Genomic DNA, 19,778 nt, shown 5'->3' with positions numbered 1-19,778 from the left:
GTGGTTTACCCCCACATATGAGGTATCGGCGTACTCGGGAGAAATTGCCCAACAAATTTTATGATCCATTTTATCCTACTGCCCATGTGAAAATGAAAAAATTGAGGCGAAAATAATTTTTTTGTGAAAAAAAAGTACTTTTTCATTTTTACAGATCAATTTGTGAAGCACCTGAGGGTTTAAAGTGCTCACTAGGCATCTAAATAAGTTCCTTGGGGGGTCTAGTTTCCAAAATGGGGTCACTTGTGGGGGAGCGCCAATGTTTAGGCACACAGGAGCTATCCAAACGCGACATGGTGTCCGCTAACGATGGAAATAATTTTTCATTCAAAAAGTCAAATGGCGCTCCTTCCCTTCCGAGCCTTACCATGTGCCCAAACAGTGGTTTACCCCCACATGTGAGGTATTGGTGTACTCAGGAGAAATTGCCCAACACATCTTAGGATCCATTTTATCCTGTTGCCCATGTGAAAATGAAAAAATTGAGGCTAAAAGAATTTTTTTGTGAAAAAAAAGTACTTTTTCATTTTTACGGATCAATTTGTGAAGCACCTGGGGGTTCAAAGTGCTCACTATGCATCTAGATAAGTTCCTTGGGGCGTCTAGTTTCCAAAATGGGGTCACTTGTGGGGGAGCTCCAATTTTTAGGCACACGGGGGCTCTCCAAACGTGACATGGTGTCCGCTAAAGAGTGGAGCCAATTTTTGATTCAAAAAGTCAAATGGCGCTCCTTCCCTTCCAAGCCCTGCCGTGCGCCCAAACAGTGGTTTACCCCCACATATGAGGTATCAGCGTACTCAGGACAAATTGGACAACAACTTTCGTGGTTCAGTTTCTCCTTTTACCATTGGGAAAATAAAAAAAATTGTTGCTAAAAGATAATTTTTGTGACTAAAAAGTTAAATGTTCATTTTTTCCTTCCATGTTGCTTCTGCTGCTGTGAAGCACCTGAAGGGTTAATAAACTTCTTGAATGTGGTTTTGAGTACCTTGAGGGGTGCAGTTTTTAGAATGGTGTCACTTTTGGGTATTTTCAGCCATATAGACCCCTCAAACTGACTTCAAATGTGAGGTGGTCCCTAAAAAAAATGGTTTTGTAAATTTCGTTGTAAAAATGACAAATCGCTGGTCAAATTTTAACCCTTATAACTTCCTAACAAAAAAAAATTTTGTTTCCAAAATTGTGCTGATGTAAAGTAAACATGTGGGAAATGTTATTTATTAACTATTTTGTGTCACATATCTCTCTGGTTTAACAGAATAAAAATTCAAAATGTGAAAATTGCGAAATTTTCAAAATTTTCGCCAAATTTCCGTGTTTATCACAAATAAATGCAGAATTTATTGACCTAAATTTACCACTAACATGAAGCCCAATATGTCACGAAAAAACAATCTCAGAACCGCTAGGATCCGTTGAAGCGTTCCTGAGTTATTACCTCATAAAGGGACACTGGTCAGAATTGCAAAAAACGGCAAGGTCTTTAAGGTCAAAATAGGCTGGGTCTTGAAGGGGTTAAACGAGGGGCATCAACAATTTTGACCACATGTGTATATATTGGCAGTCAAATTTGTGGCAAAAACTCACATTTTTGCAGCTCTTTAAAAAAACTACAAAAACGATGCAGTTTATTCTCGATGTGGCGCTATCGTAACATGTGAACGCACTTTTAGCTAAACTACTATATGAATATTTGCTTCATTATGTGTGTTACAATTGCTTTGATGTTGCTCCACACCGGTTCCTTGTAACTATATAAATTGTATTTTACTGTTTTGAACATCTGTGTCGGGACAATGTGTAATGTTATTAGTGTGTTAATGTAAGTATTGTTAGTATAAGTATTAACAATAATTATACTAACACTTTAATAACATTACACATTCATCACAATAAATTAGGAGAACTGCATACATTAGTGCCCATAAAACTCTATGCAGTTTCACATATCACATTTGTCACTCCTTGACAAATGCCGTTTTAAAGGTGAGAAGCATATGATAGTCCCTGTCACACCCTGGGGGGATCCATTAGTCTGAAGTCACACAGTGACTGCAAATATCATTTTGGACCAAACGACCCCTTTAACAACTATTTTCAGCATAAGGAAAAAAACATGAAGCCTTAGAAGCGATGATGTGGCCCCCACAGAGCCATGATCTCAACATCATAGAGTTTGTCTGTGATTATATGAAGGCACAGAAGGATTTACGTGTGCCTACATCCACAGAAGATCTGTGGTTGGTTCTCCAATATGTTTGGAACAACCTCCCTGCCGAGTTCCTTCAAAGCTTTGAGCAAGGGTACCTAGAAGAATTGATGCTGTTTTGAAAGAAAAGGTGAGTCACAGCAAATACTCATTTGAAATTTAATTCTCTTTTACTTTGTGTTTTGTTATTTGTTAAAAAAAAGTTCTCTTTTTGAGAACAGTCTTACTTTGCAGCATTTTTTCCACATCAAAAAATAAATATGCCTGCTTCACATAATTGATGGGCAAAGAAGACCTAAGGGGGCATAGATCTTCAAAGTCAGAGTTGTAGACATGGCTGAAGCGGTTCCATTACCATGGGTTTGAAAAATTGATCCTCTATCCCAAATTATTCCATGATGATTTTGATCTCCATAGCCTATTTTCCACAAACAACACTCTCTATAATCTTTCTTTTCATCCCCAACCATCAACGCTTACATTAGCAAAAACATAAAGTTTATACCATAGACTGGCAAAGTATATGACTGCTATAGGATCTTTTGCGAGATGGGGCCCAGTCCTGATCTGGTTGGTCACATTCCTTTTGGTCTTTTGATACTCATTGGTGAGCACTAGAGATGAGCGAGCACTAAAATGCTCAACTCTCGAACTGTGCAATTCCTAATACTTACATACTCACTTCAAGTAACGTGCATAATGGGAGTCAATGGTAAAGCCAAGTTTTTTTCCAGCAGACCCTACAAAGAGGTCTCGGGGGGCAGTGAAAATGTTCAAATGGATGGGACTAGTGCTGACTGGAAGGAGAACAGCATGGGGAAGACCCCTGGAAGCATCTCTGACTCCCAGATCGCTGTTGAGAACAATGGTGTCGCAATTTTACTCCACTCTAAAGTGAACCTGTCAGCAGGATTGTGCTGAGTAACCTACAGACACTGTCAGGTTGGCATTGTTATACTGATTAAAATGATACCTTGTTTGATGATATGCATCGCCTAGTTGTTTCATTTATATTTGTAGTTTTCAGACAATGACCATCTTGTGCTCTGGTGCGGCCTGTGGGGAGATCCTTATGTGGTGCTCTGCTTACATATTCATCTGTATGGCTTATGGCAGGTAGCACAAATCATGCAATACTCGTTGGATCAAAATATATTCAATTTTTTCACCCCCTCCCCCCCCCCAAAAAAAAACAAAAAAACTGCAGCTATATATTTTCCACTGGACTGCACAGGCCTAATCCTTGCCTACAGACTGGATTATGTCTCTCTCCCTGGTCCTGTGATTCTCTATCCCTCCTTTGGTTAAGTGCACATTGTGTGTGATACAAACAGCAAAGCACACAATTAGCCCTTAGAAGTGCTGTTAGTATGATAGTACAACTTAAGCACCAGTATCAACACTACAGGCCTCTTATTAGTTATACTACATACAGTACACAGGCCTAGAAAAGCACTCTTCCACCAATATGAAGTGTCACAGAGCTATGACAGAGGAGGCGCCTGTTCTTTTATAACCCCGGATGATGTCACACGGCCAGCCAATCACAGTAATGCCACAACCAAGATGGCTACGGTATTACAGTAATACGCAGGCAATCCCCACATGGCTGTGTAACAGGCGCTAAACATGCGGGGCAGGGGATTCGAGTTTTACGCAGAGCTCCACCCATTACTTGCTAACTAACAAGTACTTCTGAACACCGTGACACTTGAGTGGTATCACTTAGCACGTTTGCTCTTCCCTGGTGAGCACCTGCGTATGATTCCTCTCTCGAAAGAAACTGTATTGTTAGCCACTGCCAGTTGTTGGGAAGAAAATTGGACAAAGGATAGTGGAAAGGAGGTAACGGAAGCAACAAATGCCAAGCTCTTCTGTTTGGTACATTTTCAAACATAATTATTCACACATACTGAAGTTGAGAACTCTAGTGGGCCATGAATTGGTAGTAATATTGTATAGATATTTAGCACCATTTACTCTAGTGTGTTCTGTTTTTCTTGCAATATCAAACAATACATATTCTGGTGAAATAGCTTATACTTTAGATGCAATTCACTCTTACTACAATATGTCTTCTGTTATCGACTAATATTTGCAGTGCATATACACATGGTATTAAAATGAAATAAGACAAGGAAAAATAGATGAGTGATTGAAATGGTATTGAAACTTTAATTTGGAACAAAATGAGACATTCTTTCCTTTGAGCTGAAAGTAAGAAAGACGTTGCAAATTCATTGTCCAGTAAAGAACCATAAAATACAGGATTTGGCAAATGCTGCCTTGTATAATCCACTGCATTAAACAGCAGTCAGAATATCACACAGGAAATTGAAAAGTCAGCAGCAAATGGCAAATTCCACTTTGTTTTAAAAGGTAGAAATCATCAAAAATGTAAATGCAAAAACCATGCACAGATCGCCATTAACTGTAATATATAAAGCAGTGGCGTAACTACCACTGTCGCAGCGGTCGCCAGTGCGACCGGGCCCGGCAGGTCAGGGGCCCGGGCCCGGCAGGCAGGCTAGGACTGGCAGTGCCTCCCCCCACTCCAGGGCCTCCCCCCCCTTCCCCGCCGCCGCCTTGAATACTCACCCTGCTCCAGCGATGGTCTCGGGGTCTGCACTGCAGCTCGTTCCTGCTTGAGCGGTCACGTGACACCGCTCATTAAGATCATGAATATGCGCATATTCATGATCTTAATGAACGGTGTCACATGACCGCTCAAGCAGGAAGAAGGTGCTGCGCCGGCGCCGCCGTCTGGAGTCGGGACAGAGCGCGAGGGATGTCGGCACGGCCGTGCAGTGGGAAGACAGGTGAGTATGAGAGACGGGGGGACGGGGGGACGGGGGAACGGGGGGGGGGGCGGGGGGGGAGGGATGAAGGAGGACATAAGCCGGCGCGCCGAGCAGGAGCGGAGAGCTAAGCCTGCATACAGGGGGGAATATGAGCCATGCAGGGGGGAATATGAGCCATGCAGGGGGGGATATGAGCCATGCAGGGGGGAATATGAGCCATGCAGGGGGGAATATGAGCCATGCAGGGGGGAATATGAGCCATGCAGGGGGGAATATGAGCCATGCAGGGGGGAATATGAGCCATGCATACAGGAGGGGTAATATGACCTATGTATATGGGATAGGAGGGAGATGAGCCATGCATACAGGAGGGGGGTCATTATACAGTATTGAGCATCATGTGTGGCCGTTATACAGTATGCAGCATCATGTGTGGTGGCCGTTATACAGTATTGAGCATCATGTGTGGCCATTATTCTATGGGGGTTACATTGAGTTGTATGGCAGGGCTGCAGGGGGGGGGGCCCATTTGGAAGTTCGCACCGGGGCCCCTAACTTTGTAGTTACGCCACTGATATAAAGCATCCTGGAAAAAAAGGGTAATTAAAATATCTACTAATGTGGCACAAAAAAAGGCCAAAACAATACATTGACACCATTATATTGCCCTTTAATTTTGAGTTTTGTTGATGGTATTAGGTCATGGTATTATACTAGTGGGTGCAAAGGTGTCAAAAATGTGAAGCACAAAAGTCACTAAATCAAGTTAGTACAGCTGAAACCTTCAAAAATGTGGGATGTAAATTTGGGTGCTCACCTTACAAAGTTGTGCTAAAATAGGCACAACTCTAAAAGCTTGAAATTGATAGTAGATGATTATCAGTCATGATGGACCAATGCTGCCAATTAATTATATTACGATACACATGGCAATTTCATTAAAATCTGTCACCAGGTTTTCCCAACATAAAGCCACCATTTTTAAGGCCTCTTTTACTGCATTCTACTAAGCGGTATGTGAATCCCCAATCCCCTCTGCATAGCACACAAAAAAACTTTTATTATACCTTATTATTATTTATTATGCGGTACAAGCCAATGGGTATCAGTAGTCTTGATCCAGCGGCTCCCCTTTCCTCACAGTCTCTGTCCTCCTGTTTGCTTAATGTGCATGCTGCATCCTATGTCATCCACACAGTGTATCCCAATCATGCTCCTGTGCTGGCTTTACTTCCGGGTCATTGACGCTCTTCTTTGGCCTTTACCGGCACATGAGCATTATAGTACAGTGAGAAGTGCCCCTGTGTAGGAATGCGATTGGGGGACACTGTGTGGATGATGTAGGATGTGTCATCTACATTAAGTAAGCAGGAGGAAGAAAGGAGGCACCTGGTCAAAACCAGCGATGCCCAACAGACCAGACCGCACTGTATGTAAGTATAATAAAAGATCTTTTTTGTGCTATGTATACATTGGGGGCATGCATACAGCATTCTAGAATGCTGTAAAAGAGGCCTTACACAGGTGTTGGCCATACTTTATATTGGGAAAACCTGGTGACAGGTTCCCTTTAAATGGTAAACTGTACTTTCATATCACATCCATAAAACATGTATTACTAATGCTATTTTACACCATACACTGCAGTTTAATCTGTTATAAATTGATTTATAGTATATTTTATTGTTCAATTATTGATTTTGTCTAATTTATATATTGAGCCTCCCCTTTGTGTGAGTGGTCATCATGAACCTCATTTTGGTGCCAGTATAGCTATATACTTCATTCCTACCATTTTAATACATTTTATTGATCACCATTTCCAAGGTGGACATCATGGTGCTCTTTATTCACTTTTCGCCCACTGTTATAAAATCCTTGTGATAGTGCAGTAGCACTAGAGGAATGCTCCATCTAAAATCCCACTAAATAGCCCAGCATTCTAAAGTAATGAGATCACACTCAAGTGCGTGACAAGTCAATATGATGAATATTTTTTATTTTTACTTTGCCCTGTCACTCGAAAACCAAAGTGAGACCATGGCTTTTCAGCCCACATTTCCCACAGCAAGATAAAATTGCTTCTGGTATTCATAAAAGTCTGATATTTCCTCATTCATATGCTCTGTCACATATTATCCACTGTTTTTGGGGAAGTAGTTCCACCTTGATCTGCATTCTACATAACCTATAGGTTCTGGAAAGTCTCTTCACCCACCTGCCAGTGTGCATTCCAGCTTCCATTATTCAAAGGCCTACCTGTCTTAGCCTCTTGAAAGCCTGTCTTTCGGTTGTACCTGAAGGCTATTTTACAGACTGACGCATATGCCTTAATGTCCACAGGGGATTTACGTCACAATAAGCTGATTTTTTCATTGGCTCAAAAAAAAATTAAAAACCAGCGATGCTCCCCTTGCCCTAACACGTCACCCAAAGAAGCTGGGCAAAGCACACGTTAGGGTACAAGACACGCAGCTCCAATCTACCTTTTTTATACTGTTTTCAATATATTATTCAATAAAATATAATTTTTTAGAATGCACAAGTATTCACTTCTTCCTTGCTATGAAGCAATACGCACGCTTAGTACTTGATTATACTCCAATTTTAAACACAAGCTGACTGCTGTTCCACTCTTGATTTTGGCTTACACATATTGATGTACTATACTGACCACATACTGAACATAACCAAGAAACTGTAGGAGAAATCAGCGCAAATAGAGTCTTATCCAAGAAATACACCTAGTATAGCACTCAGACTAAACTCACCTGTTCAATCTGTTAAATATGTGCATAATGTAGAAAATCAGCCTCAGCGGATCCACGGGTCAGCAAGTGACCATCAGACATCAGACTGTAGAGGGAGTTAGTGGACAATATTCCGCACTGCCGACAGAATGGAGACATATATTCCAATATAGTACAGTAAGATAGTGGTTTATTTCAACGCGTTTCGAAGTATATAACTTCTTCAGGAAAACCCACATGTGTTTTTTCCTGAAGAAGTTATATACTTCGAAACGCGTTGAAATAAATCACCATCTTACTGTACCATATTGGAATATATGTCTCCATTCTGTCGGCAGTGTGTAATATTGTCCACTAACTCCTTCTACAGTCCCACATACTGAACATGTGAACATGGTCTCAGTCCTAGCTAATGTTTCCATTAGCCCCTGGCTTCATGGGCAATAAATAAGCTAAAAAAAGCAACAAAACCAATGGCATGTATAGTAAAATGTATTTTTAGATGGATTAGGATTTATTTTGAAATGTTTCACTACAATACTGTGCAAAGAGGGAAAAAGTTATAGTACCACAACTGAACATCTAGCAACCAGAACAGTTCCTCCACGGCAGCCAAAGCTGATGTCTTATTTCTCGCTGTTCATCAGTGTGTCCTCATTGTGGCTATTATCACATTGCCGGTATAGAATTGCAATATGTATGAAGAATGAAAATGTATACATACAAATGAAATAGAAAAAAAAACAAAAACAAATGAAAACTATATTAAAAAGGTTAAAAAAATGGAAACAATAGTCTTTTCGCTAAACTGCATTTCAAGAATACTTGTAAGAATGTATTTAACAATGGGCCCACAATGCGTCTTGGAGCCAGGTTCCATTCATGAAGGCAGCATGATGCTTTCAGTATTTTGTACTACATTGAACCAAGCATTCAAAAGATTGAATTAAAAAAACAGATATGTATACAATCCTTTTAGAATCCAAAATACATTTTAAAATTTTAATTTTAAAAACATTTTAAGTAATTGCAAGAATTAATTCCTCAAGGTTAAAATATATAAAAACACACACACTGGAGATTCAGTTAAAGCATGTTTCGGAATGAATCAGCTTTCAAATATTTTTCTCTCCCTTTTTCATTTCATTCGCATAATTGCTTTCCCATATCGAGTAACCTTTAGAAGATAAGTTTAAGAATTACTCATTGTGGTATAAAAAAAAAAAAAAACTCCTGTCCCCTTGAATGTTAACTATTTCAGACTAGTACATACTATGAAATATAAGAAATGTATTGATGTTTGCTTACATTACATCAAGTCTGACAAGGGGAATGCATTTGTACTTCTTACATAATTGTGTTGAATGAGAATGAGTTGAGACCACACCAGATCACATGGTGTTAAACGATGGGAAATTTTTACATATTTTTAGAAGTGACTTTAGGTATCAGATCTAAATTATGGTCAAAGTCCGTATCATGCCAAAAAATATTGTTTGGGATGTCTGTCTTATTTTAGAGAAAGTTAAGTGCCAGTTATATTAAAAAAATAGATAAAATACTGTATTTTTAAACATTAATTTTGAAGACATTATGGGGCCATGCATTGCTCAATTTTGATCTTTGTCATAGATTTATTAGCTTCATAATGTTACACTAATGACTCACATAGAAGATATTTTCTAAATTTAAGCTAAAATATGTGTGAGTCATTGTTGATTTTAAAATTTTATTATATCAAATTTGGTTTTGCAACTTTAAAAAGTATTTGGGCCAATTTATCAAAACTGGTGTTTCTCGCCCTTGGTTACTTTTTTCTTTTTGCATTGCCGTTAGTTGCTCCACTTCTTCCAAGAACCATAACATTTGTATTTTTCCGTCATATGAGGGTTTGCTTTTTTGTTCAATAAGATGTGGTTTTGAATGATATCATACATTGTTCTGCCATTGTTTGGGGGATTTTTGTTTTTACAATGTTCATTGTGCTGTAAAAATTACCATGCAACATGATTGTCCATGTCAGTTCTATTTTAGTGACATAAAAAATTTATAGTTTTTTACTTAAAGGGGATTTCCCATGAACAAAATTAAGTTTAAAGTTGCTTTTAATCAACAGACCTTGGAATAATAATAATAATGTCCACAATTTGATGTGTTTAAAAAAATGTTCCTGTGCTGAGATGATCTTACAAATATGCCCCTGCTGCGTACGGTGTAATAGCTGTGTCTGACCGTACAGGGACATGGTCTGGTCATACCAGATCTCCTGGGCAGGGAAGGAAACAAAAGAGAGTATACAGACATTACAGCACAGGTACACAGCTCATTGTCTTTGTGAGATAAAGCATTTCCCTTCCTGTTTTTTTTTTTATATTTTACCTCAAAAAAAGAATTACCGTATTTTTCGGACGATAAGATGCACTGATGTACCCGCTGTGACTGTGGATGGGGAGGTGGGGGACCAGCAGCAGAGCAGTGGGTCACAGGAGGCAGGACTGGCTGCTGTGGTGAACATCTGTGCCCCTGCTAAAACCTGTGTGCGCTGCTAAAGAGAAATGAATATTCACTGCTCCCCAAGCCCAATTTCCCTCCACCTCTATTCACTGAAGCCAGTGTCGAGAGGTGGGAAGGACTATGGGTGTGGGGAGCAGTAAATATTTATTTTACTTTAATAGCGGGCACAGTAGCCGCAGGGCATGGAGAGCAGTGAATATTCATGCTCTTTAATAGCAGGCAGTGTTAGCCGCAGCAGTTGGTTCCTGCAGCGGCTGGGCGATTCCATGCACCTGTTTTTAAAGAGAATGAATAGCCCATGGGAGTGGAGAGCAGTGAATATTCATTATCTTTAGCAGAGGGCACATGTGATTGCCCAGCAGCAGGAAGCCGGCAGCTTCTAACACTGCCAGCTATTAAAGTGAAATGAATAATCACTGCCCTCCACTCCTATAGTCTCGGTTGTGGGAAGCAGTGAGTATTCCGGCAGCTTTCCTTGGCTTCTAAGCAGCACATGACACCACTGTGATGTGCTGCTTACAAGCTGAAATCAGCTGCTGACATGTTCCTGCACAGTGAGACACAGCCATTACACAGTACATAGCAGGGACGCATTTATAAAATTATCTCAGCACAGGAACATTTTTTTAAACACATCCAATTGTGGAAATTATTATTATTATTCCTATGTCTATTGATTAAAATGAACTTTGTTTATGGGATAACCCCTTTAAGTTGTGATAAAAAAAACTCTAAAAAAAATTGGATTATATTGCCATTTCTGAATAGTACATTCTTTATTTTTCTGTTGATGAAGCTGCATAGGGCAAGGGCCGGACAGGCCATCTGGCAATTCTGGCAAATGCCAGAAGGGCCTGTCTGGTCATGGGCTGCCTTGTCTGCTATGTTGTTAACATAATACATGTTCTCAAAACACCCATACTGTTAAGAATTGTGATGAAGCACAAAGTCCCTGACTCCGTCACTTACCCCAGCAGGCCACGGATATCATTAAAAATATTGGTCTTGTAGTAAATCTTCCTTTCTTCCATCCAGGGTAATATTAGTGATATATCCCATCTGGTGCTTGGGGACGGGGACAACATGGGCCTGTGTGATTTCAAATGCCAGGGCTAAATTTCAGCCCCAGTCCGTACCTGCGTAAGGGCTTGTTTTTTTCAGTGGGGCGTTGTTGTTTTTATTGATACCTTTTTCGGGTAGATACTTTAACCCCTTCCCGACCCATTACGCCACGTAGGCGTCATGAAAGTCGGTGCCAATCCGACCCATGACGCCTATGTGGCGTCATGGAAAGATCGCGTCCCTGCAGATCGGGTGAAAGGGTTAACTCCCATTACACCCGATCTGCAGGGACAGGGGGAGTGGTAGTTTAGCCCAGGGGGGGTGGCTTCACCCCTTCGTGGCTACGATCGCTCTGATTGGCTGTTGAAAGTGAAACTGCCAATCAGAGCGATTTGTAATATTTCACCTATTATAACGGGTGAAATATTACAATCCAGCCATGGCCGATGCTGAAATATCATCGGCCATGGCTGGAAATACTAATGTGCCCCCACCCCACCCCACCGATCGCCCCCCCAGCCCCCCGATCTGTCCGGTACACTGCTCCGGCTCCCCTCCGTCCAATGCTCCGCTCCCCCCCGTGCTCTTCTCCGCTCCCCCCGTGCTCCAATCACCCCCCCCGTGCTCCAATCACCCCCCTGCACTCCGATCCACCCCCCCGGTGCTCCGTTCCACCCCCCCGTGCTCCATTCCAGCCCCCCGTGCTCCGTTCCACGCCCCCCGTGCTCCCTTCCACCCCTCCCGCGCTCCGATCCCCCCCCCGTGCTCCGATCCCCCCCCGTGGTCCCCCCCCACCCCATCATACTTACCGATCCAGCCGGGGTCCCGTCCGTCTTCTCCCTGGGCGCCGCCATCTTCCGGCAGATTCGTTCCAAAGTGCATTTTGATCACTGAGATAGATTATATCTCAGTGATCAAAATAAAAAAAATAATAAATGACCCCCCCCCCCCTTTGTCACCCCCATAGGTAGGGACAATAAAAAAATAAAGAAATTTTTTTTTTTTCCACTAATGTTAGAATAGGGTTAGGGTTAGGGTTAGGGGTAGGGTTAGGGGTAGGGTTAGGGTTAGGGTTAGGGGTAGGGTTAGGGGTAGGGTTAGGGGTAGGGGTAGGGTTAGGGGTAGGGTTAGGGTTAGGGCTAGGGGTAGGGTTAGGGGTAGGGTTAGGGTTAGGGCTAGGGTTAGGGTTTCAGTATGTGCACACGTATTCTGGTCCTCTGCGGATTTTTCCGCTGCGGATTTGATAAATCCGCAGTGCTAAACCGCTGCGGATTTATGGCGGATTTACCGCGTTTTTTTCTGCGCATTTCACTGCGGTTTTACAACTGCGATTTTCTATTGGAGCAGTTGTAAAACTGCTGCGGAATCCGCAGAAAGAAGTGACATGCTGCGGAATGTAAACCGCTGCGTTTCCGTGCAGTTTTTCCGCAGCATGTGTACAGCGATTTTTGTTTCCCGTAGGTTTACATTGAACTGTAAACTCATGGATCCGCAGCGTTTTCCGCAGCGTGTGCACATACCTTTAGAATTAGGCTATGTGCACACTGTGCGGATTTGGCTGCGGATTGGCCGCTGCGGATTCGCAGCAGTGTTCCATCAGGTTTACAGTACCATGTAAACATATGAAAAACCAAATCCGCTGTGCCCATGGTGCGGAAAATACCGCGCGGAAACGCTGCGTTGTATTTTCCGCAGCATGTCAATTCTTTGTGCGGATTCCGCAGCGTTTTACACCTGTTCCTCAATAGGAATCCGCAGGTGAAATCCGCACAAAAAACACTGGAAATCCGCGGAAAATCCGCAGGTAAAACGCAGTGCCTTTTACCCGCGGATTTTTCAAAAATGATGCTGAAAAATCTCACACGAATCCGCAACGTGGGCACATAGCCTTAGGGTTAGGGTTGGAATTAGGGTTGTGGTTAGGGTTGTGATTAGGGTTATGGCTACAGTTGGGATTAGGGTTAGGGGTGTGGGGGGGTTAGTGTTGGAGTTAGAATTGAGGGGTTACCACTGTTTAGGCACATCAGGGGTCTCCAAACGCAACATGGCGCCACCATTGATTCCAGCCAATCTCGTATTCAAAAAGTCAAATGGTGCTCCCTCACTTCCGAGCCCTGACGTGTGCCCAAACAGTGGTTTACCCCCACATATGGGGTACCAGCATACTCAGGACAAACTGCGCAACAATTACTGGGGTCCAATTTCTCCTGTTACCCTTGTGAATCTAAAAAAATGCTTGCTAAAACATAATTTTTGTGGAAAGAAAAATGATTTTTTATTTTCACGGCTCTGCGTTGTAAACGTCTGTGAAGCACTTGGGGGTTCAAAGTGCTCACCACATATCTAGATAAGTTCCTTGGGGGGTCTAGTTTCTAAAATGGGGTCACTTGTGGGGGTTTCTACTGTTTAGGCACACCAGGGGCTCTGCAAACGCAACGTGACACCCGCAGACCATTCCATCAAAGTCTGCATTTCAAAAGTCACTACTTCCCTTCTGAGCCCCGACGTGTGCCCAAGCAGTGGTTTACCCCCACTCATGGGGTATCAGCGTACTCAGGAGAAACTGGACAACAACTTTTGGGGTCCAATTTCTCCTGTAACCCTTGGGAAAATAAAAAATTCTGGGCTAAATAATTATTTTTGAGGAAAGAAAACGTATTTATTATTTTCACGGCTCTGAATTATAAACTTCTATGAAGCACTTGGGGGTTCAAAGTGCTCACCACACATCTAGATAAGTTCCTTTCGGGGTCTAGTTTCCAAAATGGGGTCACTTGTAGGGGGTTTCTACTGTTTAGGCACATCAGGGGCTCTGCAAACGCAACGTGACGCCCGCAGAGCATTCCATCAAAGTCTGCATTTCAAAACGTCACTACTTCAATTCCAAGCCCCGGCATGTGCCCAAACAGTAGTTTACCCCCACATATGGGGTATCACCGTACTCAGGAGAAACTGGACAACAAATATTGGGGTCAAATTTCTCCTGTTACCCTTGGGAAAATTAAAAAATTCTGGGCTAAATAATAATTTTTGAGGAAAGAAAATGTATTTATTATTTTCACGGCTCTGCATTATAAACTTCTATGAAGCGCTTGGGGGTTCAAAGTGCTCACCACACATCTAGATAAGTTCCTTTCGGGGTCTAGTTTCCAAAATGGGGTCACTTGTGGGGGGTTTCTACTGTTAAGCCACATCAGGGGCTCTGCAAACGCAACGTGACGCCAACAGAGCATTCCATCAAAGTCTGCATTTCAAAACGTCACTACTTCACTTCCGAGCCTCGGCATGTGCCCAAACAGTGGTTTACCCCCACATATGGGGTATCAGCGTACTCAGGAGAAACTGGACAACAACTTTTACGGTCCAATTTCTTCTGTAACCCTTGGGAAAATAAAAAATTCTGGGCTAAATAATTATTTTTGAGGAAAGAAAACGTATTTATTATTTTCACGGTTCTGCATTATAAACTTCTATGAAGCACTTGGGGGTTCAAAGTGCTCACCACACATCTAGATAAGTTCCTTTGGGGGTCTAGTTTCCAAAATGGGGTCACTTGTGGGGGGTTTCTACTGTTAAGCCACATCAGGGGCTCTGCAAACGCAACGTGACGCCCACAGAGCATTCCATCAAAGTCTGCATTTCAAAACGTCACTACTTCACTTCCGAGCCCCGGCATGTGCCCAAACAGTGATTTACCCCCACATATGGGGTATCAGCGTACTCAGGAGAAACTGGACAACAACTTTTGGGGTCAAATTTCTCCTGTTACCCTTGGGAAAATAAAAAATTGCAGGCTAAAAGATCATTTTTGAGAAAATATTTTTTTTTTTTTATTTTCATGGCTCTGCGTTATAAACTTCTGTGAAGCACTTGGGGGTTCAAAGTCCTCACCACACATCTAGATTAGTTCCTTTGGGGGTCTAGTTTCCAAAATGGTGTCATTTCTGGGGGATCTCCAATGTTTAGGCACACAGGGGCTCTCCAAACGTGACATGGTGTCCGCTAATGATTGGAGCTAATTTTCCATTTAAAAAGCCAAATGGCGTGCCATCCCTTCCGAGCCCTGCCGTGCGCCCAAACAGTGGTTTACCCCCACATATGGGGTATCAGCGTACTCAGGACAAACTGGACAACAATATTTGGGGTCCAATTTCTCCTATTATCCTTGGCAAAATAGGAAATTCCAGCCTAAAAAATCATTTTTGAGGAAAGAAAAATTATTTTTTATTTTCATGGCTCTGCGTTATAAACTTCTGTGAAGCACCTGGGGGTTTAAAGTGCTCAATATGCTTCTAGATAAGTTCCTTGGGGGGTCTAGTTTCCAAAATGGGGTCACTTGTGGGGGAGCTCCAATGTTTAGGCACACAGGGGCTCTCCAAACGCGACATGGTGTCCGCTAACAATTGGAGCTAATTTTCCATTCAAAAAGTCAAATGGCGCGCCTTCCCTTCCGAGCCCTGCCGAGTGCCCAAACAGTGGTTTACCCCCACATATGAGGTATCGACGTACTCGGGAGAAATTGCCCAACAAATTTTATGATCCATTTTATCCTACTGCCCATGTGAAAATGAAAAAATTGAGGCGAAAAGAAATTTTTTGTGAAAAAAAAGTACTTTTTCATTTTTACAGATCAATTTGTGAAGCACCTGAGGGTTTAAAGTGCTCACTAGGCATCTAAATAAGTTCCTTGGGGGGTCTAGTTTCCAAAATGGGGTCACTTGTGGGGGAGCGCCAATGTTTAGGCACACAGGAGCTATCCAAACGCGACATGGTGTCCGCTAACGATGGAAATAATTTTTCATTCAAAAAGTCAAATGGCGCTCCTTCCCTTCCGAGCCTTACCATGTGCCCAAACAGTGGTTTACCCCCACATGTGAGGTATTGGTGTACTCAGGAGAAATTGCCCAACACATTTTAGGATCCATTTTATCCTGTTGCCCATGTGAAAATGAAAAAATTGAGGCTAAAAAAATTTTTTTGTGAAAAAAAAGTACTTTTTCATTTTTACGGATCAATTTGTGAAGCACCTGGGGGTTCAAAGTGCTCACTATGCATCTAGATAAGTTCCTTGGGGCGTCTAATTTCCAAAATGGGGTCACTTGTGGGGGAGCTCCAATTTTTAGGCACACGGGGGCTCTCCAAACGTGACATGGTGTCCGCTAAAGAGTGGAGCCAATTTTTGATTCAAAAAGTCAAATGGCGCTCCTTCCCTTCCAAGCCCTGCCGTGCGCCCAAACAGTGGGTTACCCCCACATATGGGGTATCAGCGTACTCAGGACAAACTGGACAACAATATTTGGGGTCCAATTTCTCCTATTATCCTTGGCAAAATAGGAAATTCCAGGCTAAAAAATCATTTTTGAGGAAAGAAAAAATATTTTTTATTTTCATGGCTCTGCGTTATAAACTTCTGTGAAGCACCTGGGGGTTTAAAGTGCTCAATATGCTTCTAGATAAGTTCCTTGGGGGGTCTAGTTTCCAAAATGGGGTCACTTGTGGGGGAGCTCCAATGTTTAGGCACACAGGGGCTCTCCAAACGCGACATGGTGTCCGCTAACAATTGGAGCTAATTTTCCATTCAAAAAGTCAAATGGCGCGCCTTCCCTTCCGAGCCCTGCCGAGTGCCCAAACAGTGGTTTACCCCCACATATGAGGTATCGACGTACTCGGGAGAAATTGCCCAACAAATTTTATGATCCATTTTATCCTACTGCCCATGTGAAAATGAAAAAATTGAGGCGAAAAGAAATTTTTTGTGAAAAAAAAGTACTTTTTCATTTTTACAGATCAATTTGTGAAGCACCTGAGGGTTTAAAGTGCTCACTAGGCATCTAAATAAGTTCCTTGGGGGGTCTAGTTTCCAAAATGGGGTCACTTGTGGGGGAGCGCCAATGTTTAGGCACACAGGAGCTATCCAAACGCGACATGGTGTCCGCTAACGATGGAAATAATTTTTCATTCAAAAAGTCAAATGGCGCTCCTTCCCTTCCGAGCCTTACCATGTGCCCAAACAGTGGTTTACCCCCACATGTGAGGTATTGGTGTACTCAGGAGAAATTGCCCAACACATTTTAGGATCCATTTTATCCTGTTGCCCATGTGAAAATGAAAAAATTGAGGCTAAAAGAATTTTTTTGTGAAAAAAAAGTACTTTTTCATTTTTACGGATCAATTTGTGAAGCACCTGGGGGTTCAAAGTGCTCACTATGCATCTAGATAAGTTCCTTGGGGCGTCTAGTTTCCAAAATGGGGTCACTTGTGGGGGAGCTCCAATTTTTAGGCACACGGGGGCTCTCCAAACGTGACATGGTGTCCGCTAAAGAGTGGAGCCAATTTTTGATTCAAAAAGTCAAATGGCGCTCCTTCCCTTCCAAGCCCTGCCGTGCGCCCAAACAGTGGTTTACCCCCACATATGAGGTATCAGCGTACTCAGGACAAATTGGACAACAACTTTCGTGGTTCAGTTTCTCCTTTTACCATTGGGAAAATAAAAAAATTGTTGCTAAAAGATAATTTTTGTGACTAAAAAGTTAAATGTTCATTTTTTCCTTCCATGTTGCTTCTGCTGCTGTGAAGCACCTGAAGGGTTAATAAACTTCGTGAATGTGGTTTTGAGTACCTTGAGGGGTGCAGTTTTTAGAATGGTGTCACTTTTGGGTATTTTCAGCCATATAGACCCCTCAAACTGACTTCAAATGTGAGGTGGTCCCTAAAAAAAATGGTTTTGTAAATTTCGTTGTAAAAATGACAAATCGCTGGTCAAATTTTAACCCTTATAACTTCCTAACAAAAAAAAAATTTGTTTCCAAAATTGTGCTGATGTAAAGTAAACATGTGGGAAATGTTATTTATTAACTATTTTGTGTCACGTATCTCTCTGGTTTAACAGAATAAAAATTCAAAATGTGAAAATTGCGAAATTTTCAAATTTTTCGCCAAATTTCCGTTTTTATCACAAATAAACGCAGAATTTATTGACCTAAATTTACCACTAACATGAAGCCCAATATGTCACGAAAAAACAATCTCAGAACCGCTAGGATCCGTTGAAGCGTTCCTGAGTTATTACCTCTTAAAGGGACACTGGTCAGAATTGCAAAAAACGGCAAGGTCTTTAAGGTCAAAATAGGCTGGGTCATGAAGGGGTTAATATCTTTTTATTGCAATTTTTTAGGGAGGTGCAGCAACTATTCTAATAGATGAGACTTTTATAGACATGATGAAATAATCATGCTTTTTTATTTCACAATTATTGTCAAAAAAAGCTTGGCTTCGAATTTTTATATTTTTTACATATTCCCTTAACCCCTTAGCGACCGCCGATACGCCTTTTAACGGCGGCCGCTAAGGGTACTTAAACCACAGCGCCGTTAATTAACGGCGCTGTGGAAAAAGTCCATAGCGCCCCCCAGAGGCCGATTTTCTCCGGGGTCTCGGCTGCCGAGGGTAGCCGAGACCCCAGAGAACATGATTCGGGGGTTTTTTAACCCACCCCACATTTGCGATCGCCGGTAATTAACCGTTTACCGGCGATCGCAAGAAAAAAAAAAAGCGATCTCTTTTTAATTTCTGTCCTCCGATGTGATCGCACATCGGAGGACAGAGAAAAGGGGTCCCAGGTGGCCCCCCAATACTCACCTAGCTCCCCCGATGCTCCTCGTGTCTCCCTGTGGGCGCCGCCATCTTCAAAATGGCGGGCGCATGCGCAGTGCGCCCGCCGGCCGGCACCGGGAGAATCTTTGGGGTCTCGGCTGCCGGGGGTAGCCGAGACCCCAAAGAGCACGATCGGGGTCGGTATTGCCGACCCCTGTTTTGCGATCGCCGGTAATTAACTGTTTACCGGCGACCGCAAAAAAAAAAAAAAAAAAAGTAAAGTGTAATTCTCTGTCCTCTGATGTGATTGCACATCAGAGGACAGAGAAATAGGGGGATTCGGGGACCCTAGCATACTCACCTAGGTCCCTGGATCCTCTTGCTGCTCCTCCTGGCCGCCGGCAGCAGAACATGGCGGACGCATGCCCAGTGCGCCCGCCATCTGTCTCCATCTGCCGGCCGGCAGGAGAACAGCAGTTGGGGCTAAAATTAGGGGTAGGGTTAGGGGTAGGGTTAGGGGTAGGGTTAGGGTTAGGGGTAGGGTTAGGGTTAGGGGTAGGGTTAGGGTTAGGGGTAGGGTTAGGGGTAGGGTTAGGGGTAGGGTTAGGGTTAGGGGTAGGGTTAGGGTTAGGGGTAGGGTTAGGGTTAGGGGTAGGGGTAGGGTTAGGGGTAGGGTTAGGGGTAGGGGTAGGGTTAGGGGTAGGGTTAGGGGTAGGGTTAGGGGTAGGGTTAGGGGAAGGGTTAGGAGTAGGGTTAGGGGTAGGGGTAGGGTTAGGGTTAGGGGTAGGGTTAGGGCTAGGGTTGGGGCTAAATTTAGGGTTGGGGCTAAATTTAGGGTTAGGGTTGGGG

The sequence above is a fragment of the Ranitomeya imitator genome, chromosome 2, assembly GCF_032444005.1.
Source record: "Ranitomeya imitator isolate aRanImi1 chromosome 2, aRanImi1.pri, whole genome shotgun sequence".
In the NCBI taxonomy this organism is placed as follows: Eukaryota; Metazoa; Chordata; class Amphibia; order Anura; family Dendrobatidae; genus Ranitomeya; species Ranitomeya imitator.
The sequence above is the reverse complement of the archived record's forward strand: the minus strand, read 5'-3'. Positions refer to the sequence as shown.